Here is a 22,115-nt window from a genome sequence, read left to right as displayed (position 1 = left end):
GCTAGGCTTGGGCTCTCTCTGAAGGATTCTTAGGAGGGTCTAAGGGAAGCATTGATCAATTCTGGATTGATCCTGTTTTTAAAGAGGAATTTGAAGACACGGGGATTAACTAGGGATTGGCTGTTTTGAGGTAAGAGGGGCTAAGCAATTGGATATCTCCTATTCTTAATGAAACAAACAAAGCAGACCTGAGACTTCACTTGGGAGAAAACAGTAATCACTTAAAGTGGGGTCTTACGTATTTTACAGCTGCAGCATGAATTTGGGAGAGACAATGCTGTTAACTTTGCAGCTGACTTATCTGTCTGCTCTCCCATCCTGATTAATGTCAGAGTCGCTTTTTGCTTTTCACTCTTCAGTCCTAGATAGTTTTTGACTCTTTCATAACTAAAGGAGACATCAGCAAGGTGGCCAAATTCAAGACCACCTTACAAATTCAATTGTCTCAATTCCACCAAGAATAAGTAGAAATAAAGTTTAGGAAGTAAGATATAAATTAAATATCGAGAAAAAAGGAGAAAAACCCCAAAAATGTTAGAACTCCATTTAATTACATAAAAGAATATATAAATAAATGATATCAAAATATCATTGATCAGGATAACTCAATATTGCAAATTCCCATCATTTCCTCACAAAATTAATTCTCAAATTCAAGCTAATTTATACCAGTATGGGGGGGGGGAACTTGAAACTACTAGCTTTAAATTTAATATGGAAAAATAGCCACAATAATCTAAGGCAATTTTTGAAAAAGCAAACATAAATACAAATCAGGGAAAAGTACCGTGCTATAGTATTAAGTCTATGACAAAATCATAGCAATAAAATGCAGAAAAAGCCCAGGTATAGACTCATCCATTTATGGAAATTGGTAAATGAAGGATATATCATTATAAATTACTAAGAATTATTACTGGAGATAATGGGTTCTTTAGTAATAGTTGCAGGGGAAAATAACTTACTATGTAAAGAAAAGTAAAATTGGATCCCTACCTCACAGCACTTGCAAATAAAAGTCCCAAGTCAATCAAATACTTGCACATTAATGATAAGACTATAAAGTTAAGAGGGAAAATGTAGAATATTCTTTTCTCTTTAAAATAAAGAATTTACTTTTCAATGGATGAAAATAAAAATTTGAGTTCATCAAAATTAATGATTTTCTTCATAAATCATTGACAGGGTTCAGGACACACCATCCCAAAATACAGCATCTTGACTTAGACTGAGAAAATTTGAAAAATAGATACAGGAAGAACTCTCTAACCTTCCCCTGATATAGGTGATAAAACACTGATGTGAGAGGTGGCCTCCCTAGACTCAGAGGAAAGGAGAGAAAGAGACAACAGAGAAGAAACTGAACAAACAGGCCCTGCTAGGTTTCCCCCAGTTCTTACTCAGCTAGTACCCTTTTGTCCTAGCACATTTTTCCAGGACTTTCCACTTTTCATCAACCTTAGTCTAAAAACACACAGGTTTTACTGTTTCTTCAAGTTTTCATTTCTTTATGAAGGTTCTCGTGTCACAGAAAACTCATATTAAATAAAATGTATGCTTTTCTTTTGCTAATCTCTTTTGTTACAGAGATGTTTTCCTCCTCTGCACCATAAACAGAGTAAATAGATGGGAGAAGTGATTTACTTCACTGAAAGCCTTCAAAACTATACAAAATAATTAATATAAAGATGTATTTTTACAATATAAATTTATAATATAAAATAACTTAAAAATGTAGTAAAATAATATTTAGAACTAGAATTATTTGCATTTCTCATTGTCGACTCTCTATCATATTTTTGGACATTTCAAAATATCTGAAGGTTTTTTTCTCTATGAATAGGGGAGATGCTTATTACTCATGGGTGATACAAATGGTTTTATATATGGAAATACATCGAAAAAATGTATATCTTATGAAATAGAAGACAGACTTATGTAATCATGAGACTAAGAGCTAATAGAAAATTGGAGTATAATCTGAGATATCAAAATGTAATAGTGCTTTTGCCATTTGTGAGATTAAAATGATCAACTGAAGGGGGTAATAAGTATTTTTAGCTGGTGTTGGCCAAGAATTCCTAGCATCATACTTTTCTTATGCCAACATCACTTCTATTAATTATAAACTCCTATAGGTGTATTTTCTATTTTCTTCCATTCTTAGAAGCTAGGGACTTCATCTTTATTGAAAAATACTGGGAAGCATTAAGTATAGAAATCATATGCACAATGTGTATGTAAGTTTAACCTTAGCTTTGTAAGAAAGGAATGTGTCTTTTCATTAATTTCTGTTTCACAGAAAACAATAATTATGATTATTTTAAGAAGAAAAAACAAATCAAATGTTTAAACATTTTGTAACTTTCAGCTTCATTGGCAAAGATGCATTTTGTCTTTTGTCATGTTGTTGTTAGCTTAAAGCATCCTGTGTTTTTCAACAGAAATCTTGACAGCTGATATTTTCTTTTTTTACTTCTACTTCAACTGCTAATTGCATATTTACAATTCTTCAATCAAGAGGAAAAGAGAAACAGATTAGAAAAATTTTCTATCTGTCAACAGAACTATGGACTATAATGAAACATCTACTCATTAAATATAGAGAACTTCATGGCATCAATAATAAGTGTTATAGAGGGCACAAAGGTATTATTAATTCTGAAGGAATGCAGGACTGGAAAAACAATAAGTCATTTTGACAGTTGCTATGAAGACTATTACCAAATGTTATGTTTACTTGACTAGGCTCAATTTATAAAACAAGACCTATTAAAAAAAATCTGCAGTTTAATCAATTGAGATGTGCTATTATAAACAACTGCTAATGGACTGAAGCTTTGCTTCCTTTCTTAATGATTGAATTGTGACGCATTTTAAAAACTAGGGTAATTACTAATGTGGGCAGTTTATGTGCATTTTTAAAAGAACCTTAAATCAATGAAATAAAACTGTGGAACAGATTTAATGAGAACATAAATTTTTTTAAGTTAAATTAAGCTAAAGATGCAAGTCTATTTAAATGCAATATGTGATTACCTTTTCAGGGAAAATTCACAAAGGTATTTGTTTATCATGCAAATTAGGGAACAATAGTGGATTTAAATTCCCCAACCATAATCATTGATTAAATTTCTCTTTATATGCCATATGAAAATTCAATTCAGAATCCTAGAAAATAGCATTTTATCTTTAATTGGATTTTGTTTAGTTTAAAAGAAAAATAGTGGAAAGATTTGATAATTTAAAGAATCTCAGATGTTAGATGATGAATTGGCTATAGTATAGAAAGTGATTTTTTTTTAAATTTTCTCTTTGGATTTGACCCACTCACATGGGAAGCAGATTTTAGTGAAATCATTAGCTTTTTAAAAATGTAAATTACTTATTCTTGTATTTCTTCTATAAATATATGCTTGTATAATAATCATATGTAATAGATCATTTCTTTGCATGGACTTCAGTAGGAATTAAAGGACAAAGATTGTATTGGAAAATATATATTAATACTTAATTTATGGCTTTCTGATTTCACTTAAGCATAACATTTATATGCATTGTCCATTTGTATATGTGTATGTGCATGTGTGAGTCCATATGTATGTTTGTGTATGTGAATGTAGCTATATGTGTCAGTATATGAGCATGTGTGTTTGAATGGTTGTATGTACGTGTGACTTTACATTTTTAAAATAATTACTTGGGAGACCATTAGGCAGAGGCAGCTCCAGTGCTGTGGGTTCCTATGTAAGCAAACTGAAACCCAACTCAGTGTTAACGGTAAAACAAAACTTAAGCTTAACCCATCAGAACTGCCAACTAACTTCTAGCAGAAACTTTCCACTGGAATTTTACAAATAAGGCTATTGCTCCTCATTAACCAATAAAACATTTTCTTTACCTTGCTTCTTTTTTCACCCTAGAAAATTCTTCCCCTTTGCCCTTTTATGGAAGTCCCCAACCACTTGTGACCTGAAGCTGCTTGATTCATGAATTGTTGCTTGCTCAAATAAATTATTTAATATTTTAATGTGACTCAGTTTATTGTTAACAATGTGCATGTGTCTGTTTGAGAGTACATGTGTTGTATGTATGTCCCTGTGTGTATGGAGAAATATGCAATGAGTCACACCCAAATTAAGAGCAAAAGCAACTTCATCAAAGTAGAGAGATAATTAGGAAAGTATGAACACACCTTTAGATGACTTTATAGATGTGATCCTACAAAATATTTGGTTTTTCCTATTTTAAGGTGGCATCCATAATCATAATAAGAAAAAGAGGGGATGAGACAGGATTCTGGAAAAATAGTGAAAGTGGTAGGAGCATAGTTTTTGGATCTTTGTGAATTTAAACACACACACAAACATAAATACCAGACAGAGCTAATGAATAGCAAATTAAAAGTCCTTGGACAACATTTTGAACCAAACTAAGTGACCAAGAATTCTTAATAACCCAAATTATAAAAGGGTGAAGAAAAACTATCAACAATCACAAAACTTGCTTGGTATAAGTTCTGTGCAGAAGAAAACAGGAAGGGATGAAGAAGCCTGGGGAATTTCACCCCAAAACATGATACTCTGGTATGCTAATTATTTTAAATTAAAGGCTCTTTGAAGTTCAGCAGATGCTATAAGTGATTTTTCTTTGATATTCCCTTACCTACCTTAAGACCAGACCCATTGAAGACAACACAGTTGCCTTTCATCCTCTCCTGAAATCTCATTATCTATGACAGAAAAGGAGACGTACGAATGCAACCACATCTGGATGGGCTTTTTCAGCAGATAACAGCTGCCTCTTGGGCTCATTCAAATTCCAGAGAGTATCATTTACAAGTTAATTCCTGTCTCCTGGGTCCGTTCATTCTCCTTAATAATCATTTACTACCCCACAAAAAAAATTGTCTACATTCCCCATCTCCATCTCCCTACGGAAAGGGTACATAAGCATCTGTACCCCACTGGGTTGTTGGGCAATCGCTCTGCTATGATTTGGCCACATGCACATCACAATTAATTTGCATGCCTTTTTCTCCTATTAATCTGTCTGTTGCCAGTTCATTGTCAGTGAACATTCACAGGGTAAAAGGAAAGTTTTCTTTCTCCGCCCCTAAAGATTTGGCACTGCGAGCAGGATAAACCCAAACTGTCCTGCTCTTCTGAAAGCCACAGTCTGGGGAACTCAGGATGTGACGAGTCACCAAAAAGGGTAAGAATCTTTCACCAGTCAGGTTACCGGATATCTGTCTATGGAATCCAGTCTAGTGAGCAGTAAAAATTATTACTCGTCTCTTTATCTTTTCCAAATTTAAGATTACTAGGAGAAAAGCATTTGTATGACTGGTCTTGGGTGTGGTGACTCTGGCCCTGGCCTACCTTTCAGTATGAATGTTCATATTGTCTGATTCTTTTTCCTCCCAGGAATAGTCTTTCTTTTTCCTTTTTCTCTGTCTTCTTGTGTCTTTTTTCATAAAAAGTGATACCATATGGTCGAACATGGGTCTGAAGACCATAAAAGCCTGTTGTTAAGCCAGCCCACACAGATCGGTGGGTTTTGTGGTTTTCGTCAGACTGGGATGGGTTTAGATAAACTGTGCTGTGAGTCCTGGAAGTTATTAGCAGATAACATTCCCTTCCCATCTTGTCTTATGTCCTTGAGAGTGTGACTTGTGATCAAGCGACAGTACTCTCTCTTGGTCTCCATCTGGGGGCATAGTTTTCAGGTAACATCAGGTGGCCAGTGTGAAAAGACCAGGTACTCACGACACGTAAAATATTAAGCAGCACACTCTCCGCCCAAATATGTCAAGCTCTCACGGGAGTCTGTCTTAATAAGAAGTCCCATCCATAAAAAGCTTTCGTTCTCTCAACCCTTGTTGCCTGGTTCATGCTGGAAAAGTCCAATCCCAGGAGGACCTACCGAGTGTCATGCAGTCTGTGGCTGACGGTACCCAAGAAATGTGAAGGATACCGGAGACACACTATGCACAAACACCTTCCTTCACCGTCTGTGGAAATAAGGGTCTTTGGGGTTTTTTCCTAGCCTATGTAGGGGAGTAAATTTTTAAGGATCATGGAAGCTGCCTCTTCTATGCCTCCCCAAGAATGGCTTTTCCTTAAACAGTAAAAACTGAAATCTAAACCTAGAAAATTACTTCCTGGTCTTTCCAGGAATAGGTTTATTGGATTCAATTGCTATTGTAATAAGCACATCATTGGCAATTCTAATTGTCAATGTCTAGATTATGGATCTTTTGACTTAGAAAAACTATTTTTGAAAAATATCTTAGCTCTCATTCTAAGCAATTGCCTTATTTGTATTTATGGGAGAATCAAACTGAAAGAAAGACACATAATATTAATAGTATCATACCTAGCCTTAAAAATTCTCTTGACAAAATTAAAGAGCAGAAATCTGACCTAGAACAAGCTAAAATACCCCACTGCTATAAATCTCCCTCTCACTTATACCTTTCTTTATCCTCAACTCCAGGTTTCTGATCCCCTAGAAGATCTTTAGGATCCCTGGGCCCCTAGTCTAATCCTCTCTTTTCAAATTCCAGCCCCAGTCCTCAGAGAACTCCCTTAATAACCCCTGAAACTACTTTATCTCCAATTCTCCAGAAAACCCTTTAGGCAACGTGTAGCCTACTTTAACTTCCATGTGTCTATGAGATTTGTAGAAAGCATTCAGGCCAGATCTAAAGGTTTGAGGCATACAGGTCAATTGTGTAAAAGCTGACAAACAAGAGATACACCTGTTAGAGTCAGAAAAATGCAGCATGGCTCAGATCTCCGTGCCTTATGATGTCTCTTACTTCCTGGGGCTATGCGAAAAAACCCTGTGAGCGCTAGACCTCCCTTTGCAGTGACCCCTGAGCATGTATCCAGAATCGCACCACAAAGAATTCATGTCACCTGGACAATAGCTGATCTTCTGAATTATAAATCCCTTTTGCTCCCAATTTCAGAAGATTCTATGAAGCTTCAAAAAAAGAAAGAGGATAGTAGCCACTCACAGGGACTTTGACTGCCTACTAAGGGGTGTACTTTCCACACATGATTATACTGCAGTTATCAGACAGGCCAGAAGGCCACCAGAAGGCAATCCTCTTTCCAGAGGGAATAGGTGGCCAGAACCTTCCCTTGGCTTCCCTACAGATGACCAGGAAGTGGCTCATCTTGGTGCTGCTTCAGGGCTGATAGGGGTGATATGAGAGGCTTGTTCTCCTAAGGTAAATTGGTCAAAGGTTGAATTATGTACCCAGAAGGAGGGAGAGCACCCCTAAATTTTTGTTGATAGATACAAGCTTTTCAGAGGCATACTGCATTAAATGTTGAAGCACCAGAACACAGAAATCTTCTAGTTTTTTCCTTGAGTGGAAATCTGCTTCCTGATATAAAAAGGCAGATCCAGAGCACTGGAGTTGGCTGGGATGGTCAGCCTCTAATGGAAGCAGTTATGCAGTTCTTTGAAAATAGCCCGAAGGAAAACAATAGAAAAAAAAAAAAAAGAGTTAAAGTCTACTGCCCTTACTTTGCAGGTTAAGTATCTTCAAAGACAGAAGCAGGCATCTGAAAATAGATCAAAGTCCTCTCATTTTCTGGTCAGTCACAGAACATTCCTCCAGTTGTTTCCAGACACTATAGAAAAATCAGGGCACTGGAAAAAATAATTGTTCTGTACTTAAAGGAAAACTTGAGAAAACCTCTCCCTAAAACTTAGCACCCTCAGAAGTTTCATTTTTCCCCTCTATGGGACGATACCCCATTGATTGGTGGGTTCAGTCAATCTTCATTTGCACCCCAGAACCCACCATTAAAATAGAGGATCAGGATCTGAATTTTAAATTGATACTGGTGCAACTTTCTCTGCTTTTAGATCAAGAGGAATGCTCCCGACCTGTCACTTTTGATTCTATTCAAGTGGTTGGAGTCCTGAGCAACCTACTTTATTGCCTATATCTCAGGCCACCCTGATATCCATAGGTCCTCTTAATACCCACCATGCTTTTCTGGTGTCTGACTCCTCATCAGCAATCATTTTAGGTAGACACCTAAACGTCTACCTAACGTTGTTGTGTGTTACATTGCATTTCTCTGTCCTCAGACCAAACTTCAAACTTCCTGCAGAAAAACCCATGTTGGGTTCGTTTAATGGAACCCAAGTTGAAAACCCATCTCGATCTAATGGAAACCCCTCTTGATTTATATTCCTCTGAGGATCCAATCTTAAAACATGTCCCAGCTAGTTAGTCTCTGGACTTCATATGCAAATGGGGTTGAGTGCTACTGAGTGCAGGCCCACAACATTTCCTGGAAAAGAACAGTCTTTCCCTTCAGTGGCTCAGTAGCCCCTCTCATGAGACTTAGAGTGAAGAATTGAACCTATAATAGACTCTATTTTACAGCAGAGGGTACTTATGTTTACTATCTCTCCCTGTAACACCCCAATTTTACCAGTAAGGGAAGAAGAAAAGTTTGACTCAGACAAGAATCAAATCTATCTATTTGTTCGGGATCTACGAGCCATGAACTCCTTTATAATCCTTTGCCACCCTGTTGTTCCTAATCCTGCTGCCAATCTTACATCATCATAGTGACCTTTGCTTCAAAGATCGCTTTTCAATTCCATAGCACCCTGACTTGCAATTTCTCTTTGCATTTACCTTTAGAGGGAGACAATTAACATAGACGAGCAAACCTCAGGGATATGGCAAGTTTCCTTCAATATTCTCTTCAAATTCTTAAAGCCGATTTAGACTCTATAACCTTTGCCCAAGGATCCACCCTTGTTCAGTATGTTGATGATCTTTTGTTCTGCAACCAGTCTAAACAGGATGCTCTCATAGACTCCTTCATTCTCCTAAAACCTCTAGCTGAACAAGACCCATAAAGCCTCTAGATCTAAACTTCAATGCGTGCAGACAAACTGTTACCTACTTAGGATGTGAAATATGTCAGGGCACTCAAAAACATACCCCAAAATGTCTAGAGTCAATTTTGTTCATTCCTCTTCCCCAAATGAAGAAATGTAAATTTCTACCGCCAGCTGGGAATGCCACAAGTGAATTCCTAATTTTATTGTTCTTGTTTTATCTCTTTTTTGTAAAAATATTTGTATTCCCATGTTTATTACAGCATTATTCACAACAGCCACATATAGAAAAAACCTACATGTACATTGACAGATGAATAAAGAAAATGTGTCTTATATATAAATAATGGAATATTATTCAGCCTTGGAAAATGAGATTCTGCCATTTGCCACAACATAGATGAACCTGGAAGACATTATGCTAAATGAAATAAGCCAGACACAGAAAAAAAAAATATTGTGAGATCTAATTCATATGTGGAATATATTTTTATTTATTTATTTTTTATTTTTTTTATTTTTCTGGTGTCAGGGATAAACATTCCAGTTTATTTATTTATTTTTAAGATTTTTTTAACTTTTTCTTTTTGTTCTTTTTTATTTTAGCATATTATGGGGGTACAAGTGTTAAGGTTACGTGTATTGCCAATGCCCCCCCTCCTCCCTCAAGTCAGAGCCTCAAGCATGACCATCCCCCAAACGTTGCACATCTCACTCATTATGTTTGTATATACCCATCCCCTCCTCCCCCCTCCCACCTGCCTGACACCCGATAAATGTTATTCCTATTTGTCCACTGAGGTGTTGATCCGTTAATACCAATTTGCTGGTGAGTACATGTGGTGCTTGTTTTTCCATTCTGGAGATACTTCACTTAGTAGAATGGGTTCCAGCTCTATCCAGGAATATACAAGAGGTGCTATATCACCATTCTTTCTTAAAGCTGAGTAGTACTCCGTGGCATACATATACCACATTTTGTTAATCCACTCATGAATTGATGGGCACTTGGGTTGTTTCCACAACTTTGCAATTGTGAATTGTGTTGCTATAAACATTTGAGTGCAGGTGTCTTTTTAGTAGGGTGTCATTTGATCTTTTGGGTAGATGCCTAGTAGAGGATGCTGGATCAAAAGGTAGATCTACTTGTATCACTTTAAGGTATCTCCATATTGCTTTCCACAGAGGTTGCACTAGTTTGCAGTCCCACCAGCATTGTAGGAGTGTTCCTATCTCTCTGCATTCATGCCAACATTTATTGCTTGGGGACTTTTTGAAAAAGGCCATTCTTATTGGAGTTAAGTGATATCTCATTGTGTTTTTGATTTGCACTTCCCTGATGATTATTCCCTTCTCCCAGATACCATTTCTGAGCCCATTCTCTTGCCCTCAGAAGCATTAAATTTCTTTAAATCCTTAAAATTAGCACTGTTCACCCCTGCTCTTTGCCTACTTAATTTTGATTAGCGTTTCACCTACATTGCCATGAAAATAATGGGATCACTTCTGGTATTCTAGGGCAGCCCTTTGCTTCTCAGATTCATCCTGTATTTTTCATGCCAGTTGGACCCTATAGCAGGAGGCACACCCCCGTGCCTTCATGCAGTATCAGCAGCTGTTGCCCTAATTGACAAGGCCAGCTCTCTTACTTAGATTCCCCTGTTAAGCACTACGATCCCCACACTGTGTCTGCTCTTACAAGTTCATAGACACAGCACCTCTGTATGCATGGGCAGACCACCTATGAGCAAGCCTTATTGACCAGTCTCTTCATAATCTCACATCATTGTAATGCTTTAAATCCAGCCATCCTCTGTCTCCCTGCTGTTAGAGACCCACTCACTCAGTCCACATGATTGCCTTGTAGCTATAGAAATAGATTCAATGCCACAAGAGCATCTCTTAGACCTCCCTTTAGACAATCTATACTTCTTTTTTGTGATGAGTCTTATAAGTGAAATTTCAAGGTAAACATAATATCTGGCTATGCAATAGTTTCCCCACATTGAACCCTTGAAGCATACTCTCTGCCCTCCATAAAGTCAGCACAAGCTGCTTAGCTTATAGCTCTCACTAGAGCTTGCACTCTGGCAAAAGGAAGCTGCCACTATTTACACTGACTCCAAATATGCCTTTGGAGTCTGCCATTCAGTTGGCACAATGTAGAAATCCCCTGAATTCTTAACTTCTGCTGGCATTCCTATTGCCAATGGACACATAATTGCTGCCCTATTAAAGGCTATTCACCTTCCTATTAAGATTACTCTTATCCACTGCCTGGCCCGTACTAAGGAAACTGATACTCCAACCCTAGGAAATGATGGGGCAAGCAGGACTGCTAAATATGTGGCCCAAACTACCCTTCCCATCTTTCCTCTACCTAATTTATTAATCTGCCTTTATTTCTCACAAATATTATTGGTCATCAGGCTAATGCCCTGTAGTCCAAAAAGATACATGGATACAAAGAGTGCCAAACAATTATCAGACAGATTGTGTACTAATCCAAATTGACTTCCTGTGGCGCCTTTTCTTTTAACACTTTGGCTTGCACTGATCTCCTGTGAAATGAGACATATGTGCAGAAAGGAGAAAAATTAAGGACATCAAAGAGAGTTGGTACCACCTTGAGATCTACAGAATTTCTGACCAAGGTATTTCTTAGTGCATTATTTGTAAATCCCACCAAATTTCTGGGGAAAATCAACTTACTTCAGGAGGCCTTCCAAGGCCCACACTGCACTTTGTGGCATTCTGTATAAATTTTGTAGATTTACCTCCAGCTTTAGGCTTTTCTCACAGTGTTTAGCTATTGTTTGTATGTTCAGTGAACTGAATGCTGTCCCACTCACTAGACATGCTGATGCAACAATAGTGGTAAAGAAATTAATAACTGAGGTTATTCCACTTTTTGGCATCCCTTTAAGGATTGAATCATCGTCAATCCTCAGGGCAAGTGGAATGTAAAAATCTAGACATCAAAAGGACTTTGGGAAAAGTCTATCAAGACAGTGGATTTAAATGGTCCAAATCATTACCTTTGGTCCTCATAAAAATTTGGAATATTCAACATAGGAGGCATAGATCAATCCTTTTTGAAATAGCTTTGATCATCTCATGCCTACTAAACCTCTAAACCTTTCATTCCTGAGTTGAATGAACACTATTGTGATTTAAGTGAACAATTTGATGCCTTGACTAGCTGTATGCAGAGACTAACTAGTATACTTGGACCATATCATCAACAGGTGGAAAGAGAATGGCCTCCACCACATGCAAAGCTTTGCCATCTTTTTCAACCAAAGGATTTTGTGTATGTCAGAGTTTTTAGAAGAAAACCCACACTATCACCTTGCTGAGGAGGCCTTTATGAACTGCTAAATACCACTAACCACTGGAGTCAAAATAAAAGAAAAATGCTCCTGCATTCATGCAAACCACACCAAACTACAAAGGGACAATTGGAAAATGACTCCTGTGGGTGATCTTAAAGAAGGGACTTCCAAGACCAATTCCCAGATCCCAGAAGTAAAAGGCAGCATAAGGTAGACAGCTGTTTTCCCAAAAGTGCAGATCAAGAAACTTCACTTTCATCTAATCCTCCTCCCTTTTCTTTTTAAACCTCTCTTCTGAAGGAAAATAAAAACAAAGAAAACAAAAAGAAACCTTTTAAAGACTTCTTCTTTAAAGCCACTCCATTTGTGGATCAACCACTGGAAGCTTGCTGGAGGCTGTCTCACTCTACCCTAGTCTCCCTCTTATTTTCCACTGCGGACTTCTTTCAAACTGTGTCTTTCTCTTATTAACCTTTCCTGTTTCTCCAAAAGGACAGGCACAAACCAGGCATTCCTTTGCACCAGTCTTCCAAACCCACATTAACTAATCAATACAATTGTTGATCATATCATCATCTAGATCATGCAAAAGAACCTGAACTTATTTTCATTCTTGTCAATGCCAGTACCTGGTGGATCTGGTCTGGAAGATGAATGTTGGATGTTTGACAAGATGTGGAATCCACATCCAGGGAAACAACTTCATCATGCTTCTTTTGGTAAGTTGACTGAGCACAGAAAAACCTCTAGGGATACTCAAGGACTGTCTTTTGCTCAGAAAAAGTCACCAAAAAGGAAAATTTCTCTTTGCACTGAAAACAGGAATGATGCTGGACTTTTTCTAGGTGACATACCAGTGCAAAATTGCAATTAGACCCTAGGGTTTGATTCCTTACACCTCTTACAAAGATCATAGATGGTCCTGACACTAACTCTTATGATGTCAACACTTGCCAAATGACCAGAGGTTATGGATGGCTCACAAGCCAGCCTAGCACAACTTGACATAGTACACCTGCTCTTTTCATTAGGCCGTCAAACACCAAAGATTGTGCACAGATAGAACAAAAGTCTGGATTGACTGGGCCTGGTCACAAAGCCAAGCTCTATAACTGCCAGGACCAAATTAAAGGCCTCTATAGCAAGTATTTTTCAGCCTGCTCTCCCATAGACTGACAGGGACACGTGGAAGCTAAAGATGTGTAAATGCCATTATGACAGAAGACAAGACACAACACACTCCAGTCTGGTGGATTACAAATTCCACTCTGACCTTATCTGTAAACAACGCTGGTCTTTTTATGTTGTGTGGTGACAAGGAATACAAGTGGTTTCCACCTAGATGGTCAGAACACTGTGGAATTTGTTACCTGACACTCTCTGTCACCAAGTACTCCACTTTCAAAGAGAGCTAAATTATTAATACTAATGGGTTCCTGTATTCACAAAGCCATACACACAGATGAACTAGATATGGTGTTATAGAAAATCCACTTGTATATCACAATTCTCATTTCTTTTCAGTGCTAAGATATTTTCCCAGCATTCGGAACTTATGAGCTAGAAAAGACAATTCTAAATCTTTCCATGGTAATAAAACATGAGTTCAATATCACTATGCAAGCACTGGGAACACTCCAATCAGAAGTCTAACCTCTGTTGTATTTCAAAATCACCATGTACTGGTTATGATTACAGCACAACAGGGAGGAGCTTGTATGATCATTTGTGAGAAATGCTGCTTCTATGTAAATAAGTAGAAATATATAAAGTCTGATCCATACATTCTGAAAGACAGATAAATATTGTTTGTCAGATAAATGGAAGCTAAGTCATCCATTGGTCTGATCTATTCTTGTTAATGGGAGACTGGTGTAATGAAGTATGAAGCATGTGCTTAGATTTGGTCTTTTTGCTTATGCATCCTCATTTTAATCTATGCCCATTTCTTCTCCATCTCTTGCCACTCAATTACTAACACAATTTCTCTCTTCATAACCACTGACTCAGCTTTTAGTGTGTGGAATTTCTGGAGAAGTTTCAGACAGGAGAAATAAAGGAGCCCAGGAAATTTTAACCCTAAATATGATACCTTGGTATGCTGATTACTTTAATTTTATGGGCCTTTGAGTTGAGCAGATGCTGGAAGAGGCTTTTCTTCAGTATTTCCTTATCTACCCTAAGACTGGACCAACCAAAGACAACACAATTGTCTTCCATCCCTTCCCCGAAATCTCATTATCTATCACAGAAAAGAAGACTTAGGAATGCAACCACATCTGGATGGACTGTTTCAAAAGATAACATCTCTACTTCCCCTACAGAAACAGGTATATAAGCATCTGTACCCCATTGGATTACTGAGTAATCACTCTGCTGTGATGTTTCCCCCCATGCATGCTACAATTAGTTTTTATGCCTTTTTATCTTATTAATCTTTCTATTGTCATTTCATTTTCAGCAAATCTTCAGAAGGTGGAGGGAAAGATTTTCCTCTTTGCCCCCATGGGGACAATGGTGGATCTGATGAATCTGAGAATAGGAGAACTATAAAGATTTTAAAAAGTATTTACTGGATACAGCAAGACCATTAAAGAATAGCTAAAAATTGGAAGACGTTTTACCTCATCTGTTGTTTGGTAAACTAAAGGAATTTCCATGAGATCTCTCAATATCTTAAGTGTGAGCTAAGTATAGTGACTTCCTCCTAAAGAGTATAGTCTGAAAAGGACATAAAAAGTGCATTTTCACAGTGGAGAAATTGACAAACACTGTCTGAGCAAGGTGGTCAAGATGAACATTATCAATGATAAATCATGATGATAGCACATACCCTTGGTATAATATGATAAGAATGACACTTTATCTCTATTCTCTTCTTCCCAAAAACCTATCACCCTGTCTGAATATGAAGAAAATACAAGATAAATCTCTAGTGATAGACATTCTACTGAATGCTAGACTAATATACCTCAAAACTGTCAAGGTCATCAAAATAAGGAAAGTCTGAGAAACTATTACAGTGAAGAAGAGCCTAAGGAGACATGAAAACTAAATGTAATGTTATATCCTGGATGATATCCAGGAACAATGAGAAGATATTAGGTAAAAATTAAAGTTATCTGAGTAAAGTAGATATTTTAATTAAAAATCATGTATTAATTTTGGTTCACTAATTCTGACAAATATACCATGCTAATGTAAAATGTTAATAATAGGAGAAACTGAATGGAGGGTATATGGGAATTCTCTGTACTATCATTAAAAATTTTCTATAAAACTCTATTCTAAAGCAAATCATTTATATTTTAAGAAGTTATCTAAACCAAATCTCCTTTGAAAAGTTCACAAAACTAAATTCAAATGTCAATAATCAACAGAAATATTTGAGGTCAAATTCCACATGAAGTTAATAGAAGAGCAAATAAAATAAGAACTAGAATATCTATGTGCATTCTTATAGGAAATAAAAGTACTCTAGAAAAACAGGCTAAAAAATAAAAATAACATCAAAAGAGAGAGAATTGAGAAAGACAAAGGTGTGGAAAGCTTATTCAAAGAAATAAAAGAAAACTTTTCAAACCTGGAAAAGAAATAAATATCCATGTACAGGAAGGTCAAATCAGAATCAACCCTAATAAGAATACCACATGACATATAATAATCAAACTCTCAAAGGTCAAAGACAGAGAGTGGATCCTGAAAGCAGCAAGAAAAAAGAACCAAATAACGTAAGTGAGATCAAATAATCCTGGCAGCAAATTTCTCATCAGAAATCTCACAGGCTGGGAAAGAGTTAGATGATACATTTAGAATATTGAAGAGAAAAAAAAAACTGTAAACCAAGAATGCTGTACTCTGCAAAGCTATCCTTCAGAAATGAAGAAAAGATAAAGACTTTCCCAGACAAACAAAAGCTGAGGGAATTCATTGCTACCAGAACTGTCCTATGAGAAGTGCTAAAAGAGTGCTTCAAATCAATTCCTTTGTGATTAAAGTTAAGTTGTTACCAGTTGAAAATAACCTGTTATAATTATAGGATTTGAGGGGAAGCCCCATAGTAACCACAAAGCAAAAACCTATAAGAGATACATTGAAAATAATATTTTAAAAAGTTAAGAAAATCTCAAAGGAAGACAATAAGAAAGGAAAAGACACTAAACAACTAGAAAACAAGTAACAAAATGGCAATAGTAAGTCCTTACCTATCAACAATTGAATGTAAATGGACTAAATTCTTCAATTAAAAGATATAGAGTGGCTGAATGGATAAAAAAAACAAGATTCAACTATATGTTACCTATAAAAAATTCACTTCACCATAAAGACACACATGGACTGGAAGTGTGACTACAGTTAACATTAATCCATTGTATATGTAAAAATAGCTGGAAGAGTGTTCCTAGCACAAAGAAAAGAAAAATATTTAAGGTGTTGGATATCCTAATTACCCTGATTTGATTATATTAAATGTATCAAATTATCACATGTATGTACAAAATATGTACAAAAATATGTACACCTAATATATATCAATACAAATAAATAAATAAGAAATTAGAGAAATATAAAAGATATTCCATGCAAATGGAAACCATAAAAGAGCAGGAGTAAAGTCAAAAACTATAAAAAGATAAAGAAGGTCATCAATATAATGATAAAAGGTTCAGTATAGGAAGAGAATAAAATAACTGTAAATATATATAACCCGATATCCATAGAGCAGATATTACTAAGATCTAAAGAAGGAGATAGACTTCAACACAATAACAGCGAGGAACTTTAACCCCCAGCTTTCAGTAATGGATAGATCATACACACAATAAATTAACAACAACAAAATAACAGAATTATAGTACACTCTAGACCAAAGGGACCTAACTGCCGCTAACAAAACATTTCATCCAACTGCCTGTTTTCACTTTCAGCCTGGTGCTCTAGTTCCCAGCCTGCACATTGTAACCATTTATGAGAAATAAAGAGAAATAAAGGTCTCTGTATTTCTCTTTTATTTTACAATAACAAAAGTTTAAATAAACCCTTTCAGATATGGCTAATATGGACTAAGTGCACTCCTTCCCTACTGATTACAAGTAAAAACTCTGAATAAAATAACACATAAAACAATAATTTGAAGACTTTGAAAAGTAAATAATAGTAGACTGACTAAGGATGAAGATCAAAATTTGAAGAAAAACCTATAAGACGGTGAGTTCCTGTGGGGTTTGTTAGTTTGTTTCGTTTCTCCTGTTCTCTTGCCTCAGCCTGTAGGACACCTTGAGTCTTGGGAGTGGAAGTTGTTGCAGACAGAAAAGGCTCCAAGAAAATCTCTCTTTCTAGTCAGAATACGGTAAAGGGAAATCCCTGTGTAGCAACAGAGCACGTAAGGTAGATCACCGTTTCTTCCCTTCTCATTTTCCTCTCCCAATTCTTCTCCAGTGCAGTCCCCAATCGTGAGGCTACACACCTCTCACGGTGGCAGTGAAAGCAGAGGCCCTACAAGCATCTAACTCTCAGAGAAAATAAATCTTTCGTTTTGGGTAAAGTACTAGGAAAGGGGCTCCTTCCTGTGCGCTGAAGAGTATGAGGGAGAAATTGATGATTTTTTAATCTTTTTTCTCTTTGATTTGCTCTAAAGAGATCTAGTCATGAAACGTATGTGATGGTGCAAGAGGCTAAAACTCCAGCTATCTAACCAGAACACCAGGAAAAGGAACCCCTTGGGACCAGATAGGGCAGAGTAACCACAGCGTGAAGGGAAGTGGAGAAAGGCATCTTTTAAGTCTGTATATAAAATCTCAGCCTCCTCCCCAAGCTGTGCATGTGCAGAACTGACCCAATTTAGCATAGCAAAGGCTTTGGCAAAACTGTGCAGATCATAGCCCAGGTTCCATACTGGCCCCTGTAGACGCACCAAAATAGCACTTTAAAGGCTTTGAAAACTAAACTGGCATCAGAGTCACAGCCCACAGAAAGTAGCCTGTGGTCTAAACTAACTGGAGTCATTACAACTAAAACAAAAAAATATTAACCTTCTCCAAAGGATTCAAACAGGATCCAGACTCCCATAATACAGTATTCAAAATGTCCAGTGTACAGTCTAAAACTACTCAGCATACAAAGATTTAGTGAAAGTTTAATAATTTTCAAGGGAAATGATAATCGATAGAGGCCAAACATGAACTGACTCAGATGCTGCCTTATCACACAAAGACTTTAAAGGGAACATTAAAGGTGAACATTGATCAGGCCTAAGGGAACATTTATGTCAGAATCTATGAAGGAGGACCAAGGTAGCCTCAGAATTTATCTGCTGTGAAGAAGTGACATAAGTGAAAATGGAAAAATAAACAGCTTCATACAAACATAGAAAATCAAGCAAAATCTGTCAGAATCAATTTTGTCAGAAATCTGAAAACCAGTTTGAAAATTTATAGCATCCAAGTCAACACTGAATCAGGAAAAAGGCAACTTTAAAGGGGTAGGAAAGCACTGTGATATTTTAATTTGCCTTTCATGGGTGGTCTTGAAGACAAAGGCCTGCATTCCCAGTGTGGGATCCTGGTCCCTGGTTCCAGAGGGAGGAGAGCAGACTTTATTTGTTAGAAATTGCAAGTTTGTCTGTTCTCACCTCTTTGAGTACTATCTGAAGTAGTAATGCAAGGTCTTGTCTTTGTTCAAACTAACTCTGAACTCACTAAGAACAGAAAACCAGTGGGCACTCCTTTAAAGCATTGTAAGGCAAACAGAAGATTCTAAGCTGCCTGGGCAAAAGATTATGACTGAGGCATATAATAAAGTGCCCAAAGCCTGGGAGGAAACCTGGGGAGAAAGTTTCATGGGGAAACTAGGACATTGGAAAGCACTTGTGTATGCTGGGGAATTTAAAAAATTCTGCATGTGTTCAGGGCAGGAAACACGCTCAAGGAAGACCTGAGAAGACTAAATTTTTACTTCTAACACCTCTCTAGGCTCAGTACAAGCAGGAAGTGAATGTTAAGGCAAAGTCTGGCTAAGCACTGAGGGAGTGACCCCTAGCACAGAGTCAAGTCTACAAAGACTAGAAGTTTTTTTCTCCTTTTTCCCTCCTCTCCTCTCTTCTCCATCCCCTCTCCTCTCCTCCCCTCCCTTTCCCCACCCTCCTCTTCTCTTTCCTTTCTTCTCTCTATCTCCCTCTTTCTCTTCACTTTCAGACTTAAGAGACCACACATGACAAGGAAATAGACTTTAAAAAATATTTTAGAAAACTACTCAAGCAAACACTACTAGAACAAGCAACAAAAACAAATACTAAAAAAGGTAAAAAAAAAATCTCATTTCCTGAGTTTTCACATTATAATGTTCCAAATGTCCAGTTGTCAACCAAAAAATTAGGAAGTATGCAAAGAAACAAGAAATTATGTTCCTTTCACAAAAGAAATGAACAGAAATTATCTCTGAGGAAACACATACATTAGATTTACTAGACAAAGATGTTAATCAACTATTTTAAATATGCTCAAAAAGCTAAAAGAAACCAAGAACAAAGAACTGAGGGAATCAGAAGATTGATATATGAACAAATGGTAAATATCAATGAAAAAAACAGCTATCATTAAAAAATACACAGAAATTGTGAAGCTAAAAAGTATAAAAACTGAAATTAAAAATTCACTAGACAGTTTCAACAGCAGATTTAAGCAGACAGAAGAAAGATTCAGCAAACTTAAAAGATTGGTCAGTTGATATTACCTAACTTAGGAATATAAAGAAAAAAGGCTATAAAAAATGGACAGACTTTACCGGGACCTGTGGCATTCCATCAAGCATACCCACAGATGTATCACAGGAATCCCAAAAGGAAAGAAGTTAAAAAAACAAAAAAACAAAAAAAACAGGAAGAAAGAATATTTGAAGAAATAATAGTCAACAAATTTTCAATTTTAATAAAAGACATGCCTATACACATTTCAGAAGCTCAAAAAACTCAAAAGCAAAAACCCAATTCATTTGTTGTGGATCTAGTTGGTCAAATGGGATGTTACAACTTGATGTGCCCAGAGGACCTCTCTTCTGTGATTCTTAGAGTCTCAAGTAAGCACCATCCTGAAATTGTAAGAATGATGAGCATCTATATATGAATCAAAAGGCTAGAGACCATGGAGGAAAAATTCTCATATTCCATCCACTGAAATCCTTCCTATTTTTGAGGCAATTTTAGATGTTCAAAATCTGATTAAAGAGATACTAACTTTCTCGAGTTCAGAGAACTTCTTTATTCATTCATATTTGGATATTCATTCATATTCATATTCATATTCATTTGGATATTCATTCATATTCATATTTGGATCTCCATTTACCTACAGCAAACAGAAGATGCTTCCAGACAATGAGCCTTCTCAAATTACTGTGCCATAAATCTCTATGACTAGTGATGTGTGGAAAAGATGAAGTAAATGTAAATATAGTGTTTGGATTAAAAGTGTCATTGCCCTGTTCACTGACCAAAGCACAATCTGGGTAACTGTTCCCCTTCTGATCCACCCTTTAAGAAGGAAATATATAATTCTTCAGGGAAGCAAAACTGTATAACTTGGGTTGTGAGAGATTCTGGAAACCTAATATGTGGAATATTTCAAGAATATATTTAATCTTAAAAAAAGAAATTAAAGAGTTGTCATAACTATATTCAAATATTTACACAGTTAAGTTAAATTAAAAACACATTTATCCTTTCTTTTGTTTGTTTTTACAATTGGTAGAAATTTAAAGAGGGATCAAATTTACTGGGAGGTAAATTTCAAGTTAGTCCTAATAATTAGAACTATGCATTTAAAAAGAAGAAAAGAAGATAAGTATCTGCCTTTATAAAGAAACAAGCAGCTATCCATTCATTCATTACCCAACATCAATTCATTCAGTGCATGAACTCTGTGTTAGGCACATATTATAGGTGATAGATTTAGTAGTGCAAAGTCATGGCCAATCTACCTTCATCTATAAGTGCTGGAGTTCTTAGGTATCCTAAACCAGAATTAAAGGTAAATAGGAAGCCTACTGAATTTCTATCAAAATTATATGTGAATGTGTATGTGAATGTATGTGTGTATATATCCATGAATATATTTGGGGGAGGAGGAAGAAAATCCATCCCTCTAACCAGATACTTAAAATCCATTAGTAGTTTAGGTGGATTATCTCCAAGTATTCTTCCAATTTTAACATTCTAATTTAATATTATGAAATAACATAGCCAATATTTCACTATCCTCCCCTCTTCAACTTTCTAAAATTACTCTAAGATATTAGCTAATATTAAATTTTATTTTAATCCGAAAATACAGGATGCACTCATTTGAATTGTGAAGATGCCAATGATTGACATGGTAAATTAACCAGTAATAGTTTTATAAGGACTGGGAGAGGATATTTTCTTGTGTTTCTATGTATAAGAAATATTAAAATTAGATAAGCCTTCAAAGTAATGCTGAGCAGCTGGTTATTACTCATCATCTATATTTGAATTAATAAACATACATGTTTAAATGCATAGGGGCATATACATGTTTATGCATAAATATATAAAAATACATTTCACAATATAAAAATTTCAGCCTAAAAATATAAAGGAAAGGAAAATTTGCAATTCAAAGAAGACCACACTATGTCTAGAAAATCAAAATTTGTAGGGTTATCTCCCTGGAAAGCAAGGGTAAAAAAGGAAAGATAATTGCATTGCAATTCGAGTTCCAAAGCACAAAACTCTATCTAGAAAATCACAACCATCATGTGCATGAATAAAAATTTGCTATTGCTGAGAGACTGTGATTAAAAAAATAAAGTAATATCAGGGAGAATATTGAAGCTGACAGTCCAAATACAGAAAAAAGTTAACTGATTCTACTAACCTCTTAG

This window comes from Microcebus murinus, chromosome 7, assembly GCF_040939455.1.
Source record: "Microcebus murinus isolate Inina chromosome 7, M.murinus_Inina_mat1.0, whole genome shotgun sequence".
Classification (NCBI taxonomy): domain Eukaryota; kingdom Metazoa; phylum Chordata; class Mammalia; order Primates; family Cheirogaleidae; genus Microcebus; species Microcebus murinus.
Note: the sequence above shows the minus strand (reverse complement) of the source record.